This window comes from Molothrus ater, chromosome W, assembly GCF_012460135.2.
Source record: "Molothrus ater isolate BHLD 08-10-18 breed brown headed cowbird chromosome W, BPBGC_Mater_1.1, whole genome shotgun sequence".
Classification (NCBI taxonomy): domain Eukaryota; kingdom Metazoa; phylum Chordata; class Aves; order Passeriformes; family Icteridae; genus Molothrus; species Molothrus ater.
The window spans coordinates 4,935,726-4,954,155 of NC_050510.2; the positions used below are offsets into that span (position 1 = coordinate 4,935,726).

The window sequence follows — 18,430 nt, forward strand, 5'->3', positions numbered from 1 at the left end:
AAAAAAAAACCAGTACTGGCGCTTATTAAAAAGGTCTGACATTTATTCCAAAATATAACTCATAAAAATTGACAGATTCCTGCAATGTATTTTTGACACTAATTTTCTTATTTATTTTTTCTCCTTTGTTTCCTTCTAATTACTGTTTGGAACTTAGGTCTGGGGTTTTGGTGTTGTTTTTGGTTTTTTTTAATGAAAATGAGCTAAGCTTGTTACTGAATGATTGATTATGATGACCCATGCCACCAGCTGTTAAACTTGTCTGCTAAAGAAGAGGTTGGAGCCTAGGTTCTAAGGCAGAGTTAGTTTATTTCAGCTCAAGCTGGGTGCCTCCAGAGATAGACCCTGAACAAAGAAATTCCTGGACCTTTATACCCTTACAGTCTGTGCACCTGATCTTCACACACCCTGCACGCATCTCTTGGTCCAATGGTGATTTATAGTCTGGGGTCTTCTAACACATCATTGGATTCTTTCCCCATGTCCATATGGGCAGGCCATTAACTGCTCTTACCTTCCAGCTTGGGTCAGCCTTGGGGGCTTCCAGGGTCTCAACCCTTATCTGAACATATTCAGCCTTTCTGTTTTCTCCTCTGTTTAGCCATCCATGCTAACAGAGTTCATTTAAAGTTCACTGTTCCTAAGCTTTAAGCAGGGTCCACTCATGCCAAGCTGTAAGCAAGTTACAATTAAACTTAAACCTATACAATTAATTTCTGATATTTCATATTTAAATGTAAGCTTAATTTGATCCCGAACAGGTGATAATCTAAGTATTGGAATTGTCTTTATCTTTTTTTTCTTTCTCTCTTCATTTCTTTAAAATACAAGCAGTAAATCTTCCCATATACCTTCTGCACCTTAGAAAATCGGACTGACCAGCATCAGATAAACCTGAAGGGTAAAAAGGTGCTGGTAAGTGAGCTTAGCATTTTATTGGGTTTGCATAGCCTGGTTTAGGTAGTGAGGGGGCTACAGGGATGACTTCTGTGAGAAGCTGCTAGAAGCTTTCTCATTGTCTGGCAGTCAATCCCTGGCATCTCCAAAGATGGATGTGCTGCTGGTCAAGACTGGGCCAATTAGAAATGTTGGTAGCACCTCTGTGATAACATGTTTAAGAAGAAAAAAAAAAAGTTATCATGCAGTGGTAATTGGGGCCAGAGAGGAGCGGAGTGAAAATATGTGAGAGGAGCAACTATGCAGACACCAAGGTCAGAGGAAAAGGAGGGAGAGCAGCTGCTCTAGGCACTGGAGCTGAGATTGCCCTGTAGCCTGTGGCAAAGACCATGGTGAAGTAGCTGTCACCCTGCAGCCCATGGAGGAGACCCACGCCAGAGCAGGTGGATGCCTGAGAGGAGGTTGGGACCCCGTGGGAGGCCCGTGGAGAGAGGAGACCCCTCTGGAGCAGTCTGTTCTTGATGAACTGCGCCCTGTGGAAGAGTGATCCATGCTGCAGCAGTTTGAGGAGTACTGTTGTCCGTGGGATGGACTCATTGTTGCAGCCTGAATTGCTGCTAGTAAAGTCCAGGGTAAAGAAACAAAAAGGGCCTTTGCATAATATCCATAGATGTTTAATTCAGCTGTGCCATGAGATGTTCAGGTCCCAGGCGCACCCACACCCCGAGGGTCCAGCTCTCCCCCCCAGGGGCCTCCCGGGCTGACCTTGGTCTTCGGGCAGTATCAAGGTGAAGGCCAATCAGGGAAATGGGAGGGAGTGGCTCAGGAACACCTATGTTCAGACATAGGAACAGGGGAAGGAGCCAATGGGGTGTAACTTAGGGGATGCCCCCTCAGGGCTTCCACAGCTCCCAATTTTTTATATTATTAAGAAAGCTTCTCTGAAGGATTAACTGAATCAACACAAAATGACAAAAACAATCAAAAGCGCCCATAAGACAATTTTCAAAATGCAAACAATTCTGAGTCCTCAATGTCCAAAAAGATTTTCTGGAGTGTCTTAGAGCTGGCAGGAGGGATGCGGGGTTTTCTTAGCACGGTTTATCAGGAAACTGAGTCAGGAGAAAGTTTCTTTAGCAGGGGCTTTGTCTCCTGTGGTAAAATGGTTGGCTGTGATAGACTCTGTACAAGGTAGCGTAGGTGGTGGTGTGCCTGTTGGAAACTCCAAATAGAAATCATTACTTTAGGAAAAAGATGGTTACTTTAGGGAAACTTTCCTTTCTTTCCCTTCTAATCACGCTCTCTCTGGTATTCTGAAGGAACTCTGGGGAAAGGGATTAGTGGAGGGAGACCATGGGAGAGGGGAAAGGGTGGTAGGAATTTGTGGGAACATAAAAAAGGGGTAATAGGACAATGGAAAGGAAAAGAGGAAAGTGGGAGGGGGGCAGGAAGGCCACAGGAACTGGGGAAGGGTATTAGAAGAAGTGGGACTTATTGGACTGGAAGGTTCTTTCATTATCGACATGGGCCTTTGGATGCAGGACAGCTTGCCAGTATTCTGTGCTCTTCTTGCTTTTAGGCTGTTGCTGGTGCTTGATGGTTGTTGGTTTTGGGTTCTATTTCCTTGGTAGGTGTGTGGAGGACTTCTATGATGTGGATAATATTTTGCAGGTTTGTAGTCTGGTGCATGTTTACTGCCTTGCACTGGAACTCCACCAGGTCCTGTCACATTGGCTGCTTGGGGGCCTTTTCTTCCTTGTATTATATTAAATTCCACAATTTCTCCATCTCCTAGACTGTGGAGGTATTTCTTGGGATTATTCTTTTTTATAGCAGTCTGATGAACAAACACATCTTTGTTATCATTCTGGGTTATGAAACCGTATGTTTTATACATTGAACCATTTTACTGTCCCCAAAACGTTCATGGCAAGGATTTTTTTACCTTTGCCAATGGGTTTGTGTTGGTGTTGCTGGACATGTTGCTGGTGCTGGTGCGCTGCTGTGCAAAGTTTGTTCTGCTCCCGGTGCTGGTGGCCGTGCTCAGGCTCGGCCCCCTCTTGGGGGTCTGTCTCACCTGGTGCTTGCAGGCACTGCCAGTGCGGGGCTCTCAGAGCAGTGACGGTGGGCGGGGGGCTGTGGTTTTGCTGCCAGGGCTGCAGCTCTGAGCCATCCCCCAACGCGGCTGTCTGCCTGCCCCGTGACAGCGGCGCCCCAGGTCCGCCGGTCTCGCCCGCCTGCCCTCGGCCCCTGAGCAGCAGGCTGCTGCGGGGTGGGCTGGACAGCGAGTATCGGCCGGCTCGCTCTGGCCTTGCTGACCGCCGGCGGGGCGGCTGCGGGTTTTCTGCAGGGGGGAGAGCCGCAGTGGGGCACGGAGCGGGGGCAGCCCTGTGCAAGGGGATACGGCTCTTGCCACCCCTGCCACGTCTTGCGGTGCTATAGCAACTGAGGTAAACACGTCCATAGGAGGAGGCGTGGGGACCAGAGGGCAGAACGGGAGACCCTGCGGCCCCTGCCATGCGGTCTCCACCATCTTGGGCAGCAGGAGTAGAGATGGGAGAACCTGGGGGAGTCTTTCCTTGTGACAAGGGAGGGGATGCAGGGGCACGAAGAGGGGAACACGGAGGAGGGGTTTTCAGCTGGTGTTCATCCTCAAGATTCAGAACACATTTCATCATCATACTAAATAAAGGATGGAATTCTGTGTTAGTTTTTAACCTTTCCCAAAGTACTTCCAATAATTCATCGGTTAGGACTAAGTTCTGCGAAATATAAGGAAAATGCTTAAATAACCACTGCACAAAATACTTCAACTCCTCCTCTGAAAAGCAAAAATTTTCTTGAAGAAAAGACTTTTTAAGGTAAACTTCTTGTTGTGTGTGGGTGAGTGTTGTCTCCATCTTAGCCCAGTCTCTTTCCAACACCCGAGAGTACCAGGAGGAAGGAACCAAAATTTCAAACTCACCACACTGGAGTAAGGAAATTCTCAGGGTGGTCTAGTGCAGATGTTTTCCAGGAGAAGAGGTCTCAGACTAATCCAGAGGCCCTACGTTGGGCGCCATTTGTTGCAGCCTGAATTGCTGCTAGTAAAGTCCAGGGTAAAGAAACAAAAAGGGCCTTTGCATAATATCCATAGATGTTTAATTCAGCCATGCCGTGAGATGTTCAGGTCCCAGGCGCACCCACACCCCGAGGGTCCAGCTCTCCCCCCCAGGGGCCTCCCGGGCTGACCTTGGTCTTCGGGCAGTATCAAGGTGAAGGCCAATCAGGGAAATGGGAGGGAGTGGCTCAGGAACACCTATGTTCAGACATGGGAACAGCGGAAGGAGCCAATGGGGTGTAGATGCCCCCTCAGGGCTTCCACACTCATGTTGCAGCAGTTCACAAAGAGCTGTTGCTCGTGAGATGGAGCCATGTCGGAGAAGTTCACAGAAAGCTGTCTCCTGTGGGAAGGACCCTAGAGTGGAGCAGGTAAACAACTCCTCTCCCTGAGCAGCGGGAGAAGCCACAAGTGATGAAATGACCATAACCCCCATTCCCTGTCTCCCTGCATCACTGGGGTAGGAGGTAGAGCCAGGAAGGAGGGAGGGGTGATGTCACTGTTGAGCAAGAAATGACACAGATTCACAAGAAGGCTGGTTGGCACAACAACAGCTTTAATATGAAAAACTCTCTTCTTTTATAGACAGCTTTGACACATTCTACTTGATTGGCTAATTAACAAAAACATCTTTCTCACAGTCATTGAGAGGACCAGAAAAACAGAGTAGGAAAACACTACCTGCAGGTTGTTTATACTAACAAGTTATCATCGTTTCTCTACAACTCCCTAAAAAGTCTCACAAGTCCACTGTGAGAAAAGGAATTTAGTTTTCTTGCTGTCTGACCAGGCTGTCACATCCACAGGATGAGGGGAAGGTGCTTTTAAGGTTTTATTTTACTTCTCATTATCCTGCTCTGATTTTGTTAGTAATAAATTCAATTAATATCTCCAATTCTAGCCTGTTTTGCCTGTGACAGTATTTGGCGAATGATCTCTCCTGGTCCCTATCTCAACATATGAACCTTTTGTTATATTTTCTCTCCCCTGTCCAGTTGCGACAGGGAGTGATAGAGAGCAGTGATTCGCAGAAAGACTCCACAACTCATAAAGTTGTAAATTAAGCATGTATTTATTTGGCGCTGGGCGCATGGGGGATAGTTCCTCCAAAAGCACTCGTGCCTCCCAAGAAACCTAACCCTCTTTTTATTTTATAAAATACTACATATGCATTAAGTTTCACAATAGTTTCATGCATATTAATTGCCTAGCCCCGCTTTGTATTTGAATTAGCTTATCAGTCCTTCTGCGCTTACGCAGTGCTCTGGTGGTCGTCTGGTGGTCGCAGGAGGAAAGGCAAATGAGTCTTCATCAATGTGAACTTTTCCCCTTTTCTTCCTGGTGCATGCTCTTTAGTATCTTGGCTGTAGCCCTAACTACAGTGCTGGTCTAAGCTGGTTTAGAGTCCAAGGAGCCTCTCTTATCTCCAACAGCTTTCAGGCTCTCCCATTCCTTATACCTTGTTTTGGGTAATGAGCTCTTCTTATCAGGATCCCTGCATTCCTTCCTGTCTCATATTCACAGGCCTTGCAAGCAAGTTAATCAAGTTAAGCAACATACATCGTCTAAAACAGCTATCCTGAATCCTAAATTAATTTCTAACCTAAATAATTTTCTAACCCCCATGTCTCAGCAGCTTTGGTGGGTGCTTGGAATCCAGCCAGCATCAACCCACTCTTCCGTAGGGTGCAGTCCTTCAAGGACAGGCTGCTCCAGTGAGGGTTCCTCTCTCCACAGGCCTCCCACAGGGTCACAGCCTCCTCTCAGGCATACACCTGCTTCAGGGTGGGTGTCCTCCATAGGCTGCAGGTTTATCTCTGCATCCCCCGTGGACCTCCATGGGCTGCTTCACCATGGTCTTCACCACAGGCTGCAAGGCAATCTCAGCTCTGATGCCTGGAGCACCTTCTCTCCCTCCTTCTTCACTGACCTTGGTATCTGCATAGTTGTTCCTCTCACATATTCATGTATTCTCACTCCGCTCTTCTCTGGCCACAATTACAACTGTGCAATAACTTTTTTTTTTCTTTCTTCTTAAATATGTTATCACAGAGGGGTTACCACCATTTCTAATTGGCCCTGTGAAAAACACGTTCACTCTCCTGTTAAAATTTAAAAAGTTTAATAAAGGACAATAGGAGACAAGGACCATAGAGCAAAGGTTATTACAGCCAGGTGCATCTTGGAACTCAGCTAAAACTTTCAGGGATACCCCTTAAATACCTTTCCAATTACATCAGCCCTTTGCATATTCCTAGACCCTTATGCATATCCATACACTAGTTTACATTTTCCAGGAACTGTTTTACATGGCCCCTCCTCGGGTCTGCTTTTTTAGAGCATGCATGTTTCTTGGCTGTGGTTTAGGCTCCTTCTCCTTATCACTTCCAGTTCTGGCCTCGGTCCATGCTTTCTTCAGACGGTGAGTGCTGATAATTGGCATATCTGTAGCAGGTGTCCTCATCCTATGTTCATTGGATGTTATCCCATCCAAGCAGGCATTTTACACTTGCATAGCTATTTCACTACTATGTCTAAGATTAATTAACAGCAGAAATTAAAGATATATATTTATAACAAAGTTACTTTAATATCACACATATAAAATCCATTTTAATATTTGCAAAAAGCCAATATTATAATATGTATCTATAACAGCCCAGCCTTGACCAGAGGCACATCTGTCTTTGGAGCCACCAGGGATTGGGTCTCCCAGACATGGAGGAAGCTTCCAGCAGCTCCTCACAGAAGCCACCCCTGTAGGCCTCAGCTACCAAAGCTTGGTCATGCAAACCCAATACATTCTACCCTTTGCCTGTGTGAATCACATATTTAAAAATTATCATTAAAATTTGGCCGGCTAGCTCAGTCAGTAGATGATAAGACCCATAGGGTCATGGATTCGGGCTCCACATTGAGTGCCAAAAAGGACTGTACAGGGTTGACCTTGACTGGACACCAGCTGCCCACCAAGCCACTATCACTCCCCTTCCCAGTGAGGCAGGGGATAGAAAATAAGATAGAAAACAGCTAGTAGATTGAGGTAAGGCAGTTTACTAAAGAAAAACAAATTGCCCTCGCGTAAGCAAAGGGGAAAAAAAATTATTCTCCACTTCCCATTGGCAAGCATTGTTCAGCCACTTCCCAGGAAGAAGGGCTTCAGCATGCATAGCAGTGGCTCTGGAATGCAAACATTGTAAATAACAAATGCCCTCCCTGTCTATCCTCCCTTCCTTAGCTTTTATATCTAAGCTGATATCCTATGGTATGGAATACCCCATTTGGTCTATTTAGGTCAGCTGGCCTAGTTATGTCCCCTCCCAGGGTCTTGCCCACTCCTGGCCCCTTGATGGACAGGGGGGGGAGTAATGTTGAGAGACAGCACTGATGCTGTGACAGCCCTGCTCAGCAGTAGCCAAAACACTGGTGTGTTATCACTACCTTTCCAGCTGCCAATAGAAAGCACAGCACTGTGAGGGCTGCTATGGGAAAATGAACTCTATCTCAACCAGACCCAATACATCTTGGTATACTTCTAAGTGCATGTTTGTCAGTACTGGCCTTTTCTTACAGTCTCTAGGATTGCACATTTGGAAAGCAAAATTTTCAAATCTTTCATCTTGTTCACAAATTTCATCTTCAGCCAGTATCTAGTTTAACAGACATTAAAGGATGGGCACCCATGGGAGAATAACAACATAAACTTTATCTAAGTGAAAAATCTTATTATGACTGTATGGTCGGGCATCCCCATCATCTGTAATTTTGGTCCAGATATAAGTCTTGTGCCTTTAAGAGTGAAAGGGGAGGAGAAGTGGTGGAATGCTTTTTCTTCACTTCCTCCCCCGAATTCCTTTCTCTTGGCATGTGTTTCTTGTGGGCTTAAGAAAGTGGGCCCAGCTAGCTCAGTCAGTAGAGCATGAGACTCTTAATGTCAGGATTGTGGGCTCGAGAAAGTGGAAAGGAGCAAGTCAAAGCTCCCATAGCAGTCAGTAGCGGGATCACACCTTTTAGCCACTGCAGCATAGCCTGGCTAACTCAAAGACACGTAGGCTTCCCTTTTTTTAATTCATGAAGCAGTTGGGGAGGGACTTCTGGAATCTGCCTTTTCAGAGGAGATACCTTTTGGACGTTTCCTCCCAAATTTATTTCAAACCAGGACAAAAGGCAAATATTTTAGACTGTTTTGCAAGCCTTTATGTTGTAGGACAGACAAAACACATTGGACATCATCCTAATGTTCATGAAAAGAAATTAACAGCATAGGCATGTTACTAGGCATGAAATTAATATGGCCAGAGGCTGTAAATTTATCTGTATGTTATAATCTTGATTGACACTCAGCTATGCTTACAGTATTTACTCTGCTAAGCATGGTTTCTCTACTGCTATTTATTTTTTGTCTGAACTTAAAACTATGGTAAGATATGGATGCTCTTTTGGAGCTCCCCTTTATATATCTGGGGATTAATTTGGGGGCTATTTAAGACTCAGCTTGCTTTACTCCTTTGCCAGGCATTACACTGTCAAGCAAAAGGTGCAGAATGGTGATATGTCATCAATACATTAATACAACATAATAAAGTGGGTTGATATCCACACCAGTTTGTGTGAATCAATGGCCAAGGATTATGTTGCTCTTCTGCTGCCTGTATTACCAAAAATTCAGAAAAAAAGCCCCAACTCCTTAACACCAATGTAGCATTAAGAAGCAGGCATTTTTTTTTTGGCCAGATGCACAAGGGGATATGTCCTCCAAAAATTGTGCATGCTGAATACAGGAAAGTTTCTGTATTTTACATACATATTCATTGATTGTCCTAGAATAAACATATGTATGATAATCATTTCCCCAAAACTGTTAACATATTTTCTCTCCCCTTTACGCATGCATTCTTAGTGGTCAGGGACTCCAGCATTATAGCTGACCTGGTAAAGCTGGCAGAACACTAGAGCTGGTGAACTTCCAGTTCTTCTTATGCAATGGGCATTGTGCAGTTCCATATGCCTGTGGTTTTTGAAGAATAAGCATTGTGTTATCTCACCAGGTGTAGACAATTTATCATCTGGTAACATCCCTCCCCTTTGAGACTTGTGAAGCTTGTCTTCCCTTCAAGCCTTCATAAGCCTCACTTTGCTTTTTTACTAACATCATATAAGTTCCTTGTCTTGCATTAGCAATCATGTTTTTTATGCAGCTTAAGGCAAGTAACATAATCACAATTATTACTATGATCACAATTATACTTTGCAAATGTGAGGCCAACCAACCAGTTAGAGGAAATTCAAATCCTTGAAATATTTTACTTAACCAGCTGCTTTCTAATCCTGCCCTTAATTCTCTGATAGATGCAGCAACTGATTTTATTCTCTCTACCTGATCATCCAATTTAGCAGTCACATTCAGAATGTGCACACAAGTATTGTTTAAATTCAAGTATCTACATACTCCATGTTCATGCAACAGTAATAAGTCTGAAGCCAATCTGTTTTTTAAGGTCATTTTAGTCATGGTTTGCAATTGTTCATCTATTTCAGTAAACCCCAACTGAGTTGCATTTGCTAAAATTTCCATTTGCAGAGTCAAATTGTGTATAGCTAGTCTGTTCCTAAAGGTAGATATTTGAGGAGTAAAGATGGATTCTTATATCCATCCCACTATTGTTCCCTTTATCTTTCCCATTTGTGTTACCAGATTTTTGTCAAATTGCTGACTAAAGCTCCCCACAGAACTGGATTTTCTGCAGAGGTTGGTGTTAGCAAACAAGCTGTTATAGAAGTTAAATTCTGTAATCTGCCAAAATCTTGCACTAACTTGAAGACCACATTCCCCTTCCCAGAAGATAAGAATGTAGTTTCTATTATTATAAGTATGCAATTATTTATCATCTTCATCTAGATCCAATAAATAGTATCCTCTTAGAAGATCATATTCTTTACCTAAAACAACAGAATTTATATATTAAAAAACCTACACAGTGTTAGTCAGTCTTGTTTCTGCTGTGTTTGATGTGTGGTTGCTGGTTTTACCTGCATGTGATGAACCCAGTGTTTGATTCCTTCTACCTTGAGTGCAGTGTAGGTTACCAGGAAGACTTGATATGGTCCCTTCCACTTCTCCTGGATTGATCCAAAGTTCCAGGTTCTGATGCACACCATATCTTCTGGTTGGAAAGGATGTACATACAAGTGCAACCCCACTTATCTGTTGATAATGATGTACCTTTTAAGACTTGAAAGAGTTAGTCCCAATGCTATTAAATATTAATTTTAGAAAAACTTTTGACATTTCCCTTGCCTTGTTGGTGTGACATGGAAAAGTTTCTGGCCATCTAGAAAAAGTACCAAAATACTAAAAGTACTAATTCCCATTCTTCCCGGGCAGTTCTTCAAAATGAATTTGCCAAGAATCACCTGGTGAATTCCCCTGTTTTACTAGCCCTGGAGGTGGCCTTCTTCCTTCCTTGAGATTATTAGGCAAAACAAATCACATATTTTGCAACAACTGATCTATGAATTTCTGCCATCTTTGTGCTTACTATATTCCTTTGTAAACTAGTTACCATGTTGTCTATTTCCTAATGTGTTTTGATTTTATTATCTTATACATTAATTGTGGAGGTGCAATTATCTGCCTGCATGAGATTACCAATCACCTTCTAATGATGGGGCTGCCTGTCCTGATTACTATAATTTGGTTTTTGTTCCAGGACATTCAACTTTTGCTAGGTATTAGTGCAAGGATACCTTTTTCAGCAATGTCTTTAGCATTTTTGTCAGTTGAGTCCCTATATTAACTGGAGAGTCTCCAAACTGATGAGCTTTACAAGGGCACCATGGCCACTTCTTTTGACTTTTACTTTTGCATACTGTAGTAGTTGACTAACTTCTTCTTTGTACTTAATAGGAGACATCTGTGCCAATAACAATCTTCTTCCATATGGTTTCATGGGGGAGTGTATTATTTCAAAAATATATTTTAAATCAGTCCATATGTTTACTCTTTTTCCTTCAGTGATTTCTAGCACTCACTGTAAAGTCATTAATTCTGCTTTTTGTGCTGAAGTGTTAAAAGGTAAAGCCTGGGCTTCTATTACCTGGGTCAAGGTTCCCACTGCATACCCAGCTACCCATTTTCCATTTCATACCATGCTGTTCCTACCAGTGTGCACATCCAGTTCTGGCTCCCAGATGGAATCACTATTGAGATCCAGTATGCCAGAACATACTTGTTCAATAGTTACCATGAAGTCATGGCACAAAAGTATCTGGGCTTCTTCTGAAGCTTGGAGAAACATGGCTGGATTCAAAGCAGTGGTTACCTTAAGTTCAACATTGTCCTGCTCCAGTAGGGCAACTTGGTATTTCAGCATTCTGCTGGCGATATCCAATGTCCTCCTTTTTGTTCCAAACCAGCTATTATTATGTGGGGCACATATCAGCTTTTGTGTGATTTGTGGAAGCAAACAAACTCCACAACTTTTGTGAAAGTTGTAAAGCCGGTATGTTTATTACAGCGTTGGACGCATGTGGGAATCGCTGGATGAATGTGGGAATCGTTCCTCTTAAATTGACATGAGTACCTCTGGGAACTCCAGATCCTTTTTTATCTTCCTCTCAAATACATATGCATGCAATTTCACAATAGGTTCATACATATTCATTCTACTGATTTCATGTGACATTTGACGCTAATTTTTCTTTATCAGAAAGAACTCCTGGGTCATCCTGCCCTGTTTCCCCACAGCAGCCTCTCCGTCTGTTTCAGAGTTCAAGGCCCCCCCCCCTTATCTCTGTCCTTCAGCTGAAGCAGTTTCTTCGAGCACAGGCTTTTTGCGAGAACAGGCAGTCAGACTAAACATCTATGTTTGCAAGCTACAGACTTAATTCAAAGATGTACATTTCACCTAAATCAAAATGGATTTCTACTCTGGAAAATTTCCACTCTGTCTCATGTGCTTCTCTGCAGCTACCACTTCTCTCAAGCATCTGGGTCATGTTTTACTCACATTATCCAATTGTTTGGACAGGCTTCTTCCATGATCCCAAATGCTGTGCCAGTACCCCTAGTGCCAGGTGGATCCTTTCACACACAGATAACTAAAGTGATTTGGTTGTGTAGGAATCCCAATGCAAGGGTTGGCGTTAGGGCTTTTGTAGGGCTTGAAAGGCCCTCTGACTCTCAGGAGTCCATACCAAGTAATTTTTCATTGGACAACCATAGAAAAGTTTTGCCAGTACCCCATAACTGACACCATCCAGCCATACCTAAGAAGGCTTGTAGACCTTGGCTCTGGAATCTGGCAAAAGGCTTTTTTTCAGCTGCTTCCCAAGATTCTTTCTTCCTGCAAGATCTCAAAACCAAGATATATTACTGTTTTTCTGCCTATTTTGTGCCATTTTCTTTGACACCCTGTATCCAGATTGTCCCAAGAAATTTAACAGATTTACAGTAACATCAAGGCACTTTCTTTCAGTCTTGGCAGACTATCATCTACACATTGTAGTAAATTTCTTTCCAGATTTTCTCTTTCCAGGTTTCCAATTTTTTTTTTTTTTGCTAACTGATTATCAAATATAGTGGGGTTCTTTTGAAGCCCTGGGGTAGCACAGTCCATGCTATCTGCTCCTTCCACCCAGTGTTTGGATTCTCCCACTCAAAAGCAAACAATTTCTATCTGGGTCAAGAGGTATTGCAGCAAAAGGCATCCTTAAGATTGAGCACTGTGAACCATTTGTATTCCTTTTTCAGTGCCACCAAGAGTGTTTATGGTTTCGCTACTACTAGATAAATATCAGGTACTTTTTATTAATGGCCCTTAAATGTTGTATTAATCTATGTTCCCCATTTTGCTTTTTAACTCATAATATCGGGGTGTTATACTCTGACTCATACCCTTTCAAAACCCATATTCTAAAAATTTGTCTATAAGCTTTTCCAACCCCTTCCTTGCCTCCCACTTAATAAGATAGTGTTTTTGCTTTACCAGTCTGGCTTCAGGTTTGAGAGTAATTCTCACTGGTGTGGCCACCTTTGATCATCCAGGCACCTCAGTTGCCTATACCAACATGGTTACAGCATTCTTTACCTCCTCTGGGATTTGTTCCAACTCTTTTCATTCCTGCGACATAAAATCTTTGTCTCAACAGCTTTTTATTTGGGTATTTGAATTTGTATTTCCCCATCCCAGAAAGTTATTTGAATAACCAGTTTTCCCAATAAATCTCTCCCCTAACAAGGGGATTGGGCATTCAGGCATATACAAATTGCTGTGGTCCCCCCACTGTTTTCTTAATTTAAATAGTAATAGTTGTAAAAAAGGCCTGTTCTCTTTCCTCCCTTAGAGAGTATTAACCCCGATGTTTCCGGGTGTGGGGTGCCTGGCTTCATCTGGCCCTTGCTGCTGGACCAAAGGCTGCAGCTGTGGTGTTTTCACCGCAGAGATACCTTTGGCCGGCTGGGCGCTGCAGCTGGGCTCTCGGAACAAATCCAGGCAAGGTAGGAACTCAGTTTACCTTTGGTGGAAAAGGTTCTGGCGACAGTGAAGAGAAAAGGAGCGGGTTCTATCGTAGAGTCTTAATCCAGAGTTTTACTTCAGCATAGTAGACCTCTGAATGTGGTAACAGCTCACCGATAGACAACGGCCACATGGTCTCGTGTCCTTTTAAGCCCCGGGGACAGGGGGAGGGGAGGGACAGGTGAGGGCCAACCAGGTGGGAGGAGGGGAAGGCTCAAGGGATACAGACACTTGGACAGGCCAATGAGCCCAGACCTGAGGAGCATCTGCCAACCACACGACGCCTTACTGGAATGTTAAGATTGATGGACAGCTCTTAGGCAGGAGGGCAAAAGGGGGAGGGGGAAGGTTGGCACACCTGGGGGGGTTGGGATAGGTGAAACAGGAAATCACACTGCAACATCTCCCCCTAGTTTTGTTTAAAAAGAAGAGGACTGGGTTTGTGGTGCAGAATGCTTGCCAAACCATGGTTGGTAAATCGGTTCCTCCTCTACAGGAGGTTCAGTGCTTTCTACTGAGGGTTCTATGTCATTCATTGGAGCACTAAAGGCTTCCAAATGGTAAACTTCAGGAGGGGGAGATGAGCTTGAAATCAACTTGAGAACCATGCGTTTGACTAGTCCAAAAACAATGCTAACAACTACAACAACAATAACTAATACAAACAATACTAAAAACACAGTTTTCAGAATAGATCCCAACCAGCCCGAGAGTCCCCAGCCTTTGAACAGTCCACTCAGTCAGTCATCAGTTTCTCTCTTGATGTCCGAGGTCTTTTGCCAAGGTAGTCCATGCGTGCTTTGGGCTGAGGGACTATCCAGGAGATCGCAGATGGGATGATCACAAGTAGGACGAGGAGCAGGCTTGGTCTCATGGCATCTTGAGGCTACACACGAACCATGGGATCTAAACTGGTACAAGGAACTTAAGACAAACATATTACAAGCTATTCCAGATAGGAGGCTTACATGGAATTTCCTCCAGAGAACGCGTGCGGCGTTTCCTTCTCCAGGCAGCATTGGCAACCTGGGGCCCTTTGTCGATTTCTCTGAGACCTTGGGAACATAGAGCCTTACCCATTTGGAAGGAACCCACTTTAACCCAGAGGGGGTGGACACACAGGTGTATCCACATCCCCAAGTAACCAATTTGTAAGGTCCCACTGTCTTCCAAGTCTCAGGGTCCTTTACTAAAACCGGAGGCTTTTCTTTCAACATACAACTGCTCCCCGCAAAGTGGCGTAAGATGGGCGGGTTCAGGCTGTCAAAGGAACAATTCAGAAAATTTATTGTGAACAACGCCCTGGACAACCGGCTGTGGGGGGGTTCCACCTTCAGAACCTGTTGTTGCTGGTCCAGGACTCTTTTAATATTGCAGTGAGTCCTTTCTACAAAGGCTTGACCTGTAGGGGAGTAGGGGATGCCAGTTTTGTGCTCTACTCCCCATTGCTGCAGGAAGCTCCCGAATTCCTTGGATTTATAGGCAGGCCCATTATCAGTTTTCAACTCCTTGGGGATGCCCATGAAAGAAAAAGCCTGTTAGAGGTGCTTAATGGCATCATTAGATGACTCTCCTGTGTGGGCAGAAGCATAGACCGCTCCAGAAAAGGTATCTACACTAACATGAACGTATTTCTGCCATCCAAATGACTGTATGTGTGTAACATCTGTTTGCCACAGTTCACAACTGTTCAACCCCCTAGGGTTTGTTCCCGCACTCACTGTAGGGAGTGCATGTTGTTGGCAATTTGGGCATGTGTCCACAATCGCTTTGGCCTGTTCTCGAGTGATGTGAAACTGACGAACCAGGCCAGGTGCATTTTGGTGGAAAAGCTGGTTTTGCCTGTTCAAAAACTTTTGGAAGAGTGGCCATCACTGCAGGTGCAGCAAGAGCATCTGCCCTTCTGTTGCCTTCAGCGATAAACCCTGGCAAGTCGGTGTGTGACCTGACGTGCATCACATAAAATGGTTGCTCTCGGTGAGCGACTAACTTTACAAGTTTTGAGAGCAATTCAAAAAGTGCGATGTTAGACACTTCTTGCAGTATTGCTTGATCTGCCCTGGACACTACTCCTGCCACATATGCAGAACCCGTAATCAGATTGAATGGTTCTGAGAACTTTTCAAAAGCCCTAACAACAGCAGCCAATTCAGCAACCTGAGGTGAACCTTCCACCTCAGCAATGTCTGTCTCCCACTGCTGGGTTTGAGGATCCTTCCAAGTCATAACAGACTTGTGGGACCTCCCGGACGCATCTGTAAAGACACTCAGAGTGTTTTTTAAACGTCTCCTACTCTAAGCACTTCTTAATTTCAGAGTAAATTGGACATATTTTTCGAACATTTTGTGGGCAGGCCGGTGGACAGAAATTTGTCCTGAGTAGGAATCCAGAGCAAACTGACACTTCATTTTCTCGAAACAATTGTTCCAATATTTGCATAGAATTTTGACCTGATTTTAACTCAATTGGCATGTGAATGCACTTAAAGTCACATCCTGCTAACTCCCTGATTCGGGTCTGTCGCAGACATCTTTCATGAAAAATCCTTTCTTAGGATTTTTCCTTGTGACAAGCTGCAGTTCAGCAACCAAAGTAAACAATGGTTATCTGCTGCTGTGGAATGCAACAGGTGATTGGTCTCCTGTGGGTGTTTGGATTTCTTGACCACTCATGGCAGAGCTGGCTCTTGCTCTGTCTGAGACACAGATCTTTGTTATTCATTCTTTTCTATTCTTAGCTTAGCTAGCTGCTGAAGAAACTTTTCCTTTCTATTGCTTTTTAGTATAGTCTTAATGTAACATATATCATAAAATAATAAATCAAGCCTTCTGATCATGGAGTCAACATTCTCGTCTCTTCTTCATCCTGAAAACCCTTGTGACCACAGTCACAATTGGTGACCCCCGACTGAGGAGGACAATCATCACTTGGTGAGACCACCAGAGGAGCATTGCTGCACTGGGTAAACCCTGAATGTGTGGCATTGATGGTTGCTTCACAAGTGACCACAGAAGTGGATTCTAGCCAGGAGCTGAAGAACTGAAGATCCGAATTTGGACAGAGTTCACAGCAAGGCTGACCACAAAGGGAGCCTTCTGAAAAGCCTCCAGGAAGATGTTCGGAAAGCTCAGCAGAACCATGCAGATAGCCAGAGAGTCCTGGACACTGTCACAAGGTACTGTTGGTTTTTCCCCTCCTGAAGATGAGGTCAGTCGCAGTTTGTGGCTGCTCATCTGGAGGACTCCTCCCCTAGAGGATGAGGTTCCATTCTCCCCTTCAGAGGAGAAACTTATTGCCCTCTGGCAAAAATGGGGTGAAGAGGACAGAATTCTCCTGTTGGAGGCAGATCTCTATGAGTTTTTTCGATGGGCGAAGCTCTTTGGGTTTTTTACGAATGTGCTATATGCCCTCGATATGTTTGTCTGGGAGTGTATGGGCTCCATTTTCCAATTCTTTTTATACCGGGGGTTCGGATGCCCCTCGATTTATCCAACCTTTTTGAAGCTCTTTCTAGTCTTGAAACGGAGAGCAGCTGTTTTTCCCTGGATTGCTAACTGCAAGGGCAAAGCCCCGTTCCCCCCAATTCCGGGGGAAGACCCTTTGGAGGGGGACGCTCTGCTGCTTTCCAGCCCCCCTGAACCACAGTGGGGGGGCGAAGTTTCGCCCGCAGCCGAAGTTTTTTTTACTGCGTCTTCGGAGCCTGCTCAGACGGAGCCGTTTGTTCCCCCCTCCCGTTGCTCTCAGGGGGGATGGGAGCGGGCGGCGCCGCCCCGGCCAGCGCCGCGAGCACCACCCCGGCCAGCGCCACGGGCACCGCCCCGGCCGGCGCCACGGGCACCGCCCCAACCCGCCCCGCGGGTGCGGGCGGTTCCCCCCGCGGCCGCCCCTCCGGGGGAGCCTGTGGGCGCTCCGGCCGCGGTTCCGCCGGCTTCCCTGCCTGCATCCATCTCAGAAACACCGCTTCCCGCGGCTGCACCGATGTTGCTGGGCAACAGCGATCCACCGCTCCCCCCGGCCGTCCCGCCGCCTTCTGCGACTGCGGTTCCGCGGCCGATGTCAGAGTCCGGCGCAGAAGCTGCCGACCCCGTGCCGCCCCCGCCGCCTCCCCAGGCGGCCCCGCTGCCCGCCCCTGCGGGGACTCCGTTCTCCATGTCCGCGTCAGAGGCTGCCTTGGAGCCGGCGGCAGCAGCAGAGGCGCCTCCTGCATCCAGCGTGACTTCCTCCCCGAGTTTTTCGGGTTGTCCCGGGGCTGCCCCTACGGGGGGAGCTGGGACAGGGGAAGAGGGCGTCAGCCTGTCCTTCCGTGGAGGAGGCATGGCCCGACAGCTGGCTGTGGGCGCAGCCCGGCTGCCTGTTTTCAAGATCAGCATACTTGGCGGGTTGGGGGGTGTTTGGTCCGGGGTTTCCCCCTGGGGGATGCGAATCTCTCTGCCGCCCCTCGCGCGCCCCAGCGGCGAGGGGAAGGTGGGTCCCGAAAGTTCTGCCCCTGGTCCCCAGCCCAGAGCGGGTGGCGGTGGTGCCGTGAGGCAGATGGGAGGAACACCTGGTGCATTTGCATTGCAGAGGCAGAGGGCACAGCAGGAAGCGAGCATCGCTTGTCTGCTGTGGGGAAAGGACATCCCCAGACCCGAGACGAAGTTTCTCGGGACAGCTTCTGTCTTCCCATTGCCGGCATGCCTCGGTGATTTTGGGGAAAGGAAGCGTTTGGTCACCCCTTCTGCCATTGTACTGGCAGCAGCGTGCGGGTCTGTGCCAATGCAGAGCCTGCCTCGGGGGCTGGGCCTGGGCTGTCTGCCTTGGTTGCTTGGGCCAGGGCCACCTCCCGGCCTCCTGTTGAGTTTGGGGGCTTTGCTTCCCCCTCCTGGTCCTGGGCCACCTTTCAGTGGGCCAGGTCTGGGGTTCCTGATCCTTCCA

General features: G+C 46.0%; 1 protein-coding gene across 5 annotated transcripts in view; it reads left to right on the forward strand.

Annotated features, from left to right (window-relative positions):
- LOC118701504 (protein C18orf25-like) overlaps positions 1 to 18,430 on the forward strand; it is a 110,386-nt gene that overhangs the window by 46,908 nt on the left and 45,048 nt on the right. The window lies entirely within an intron of this gene.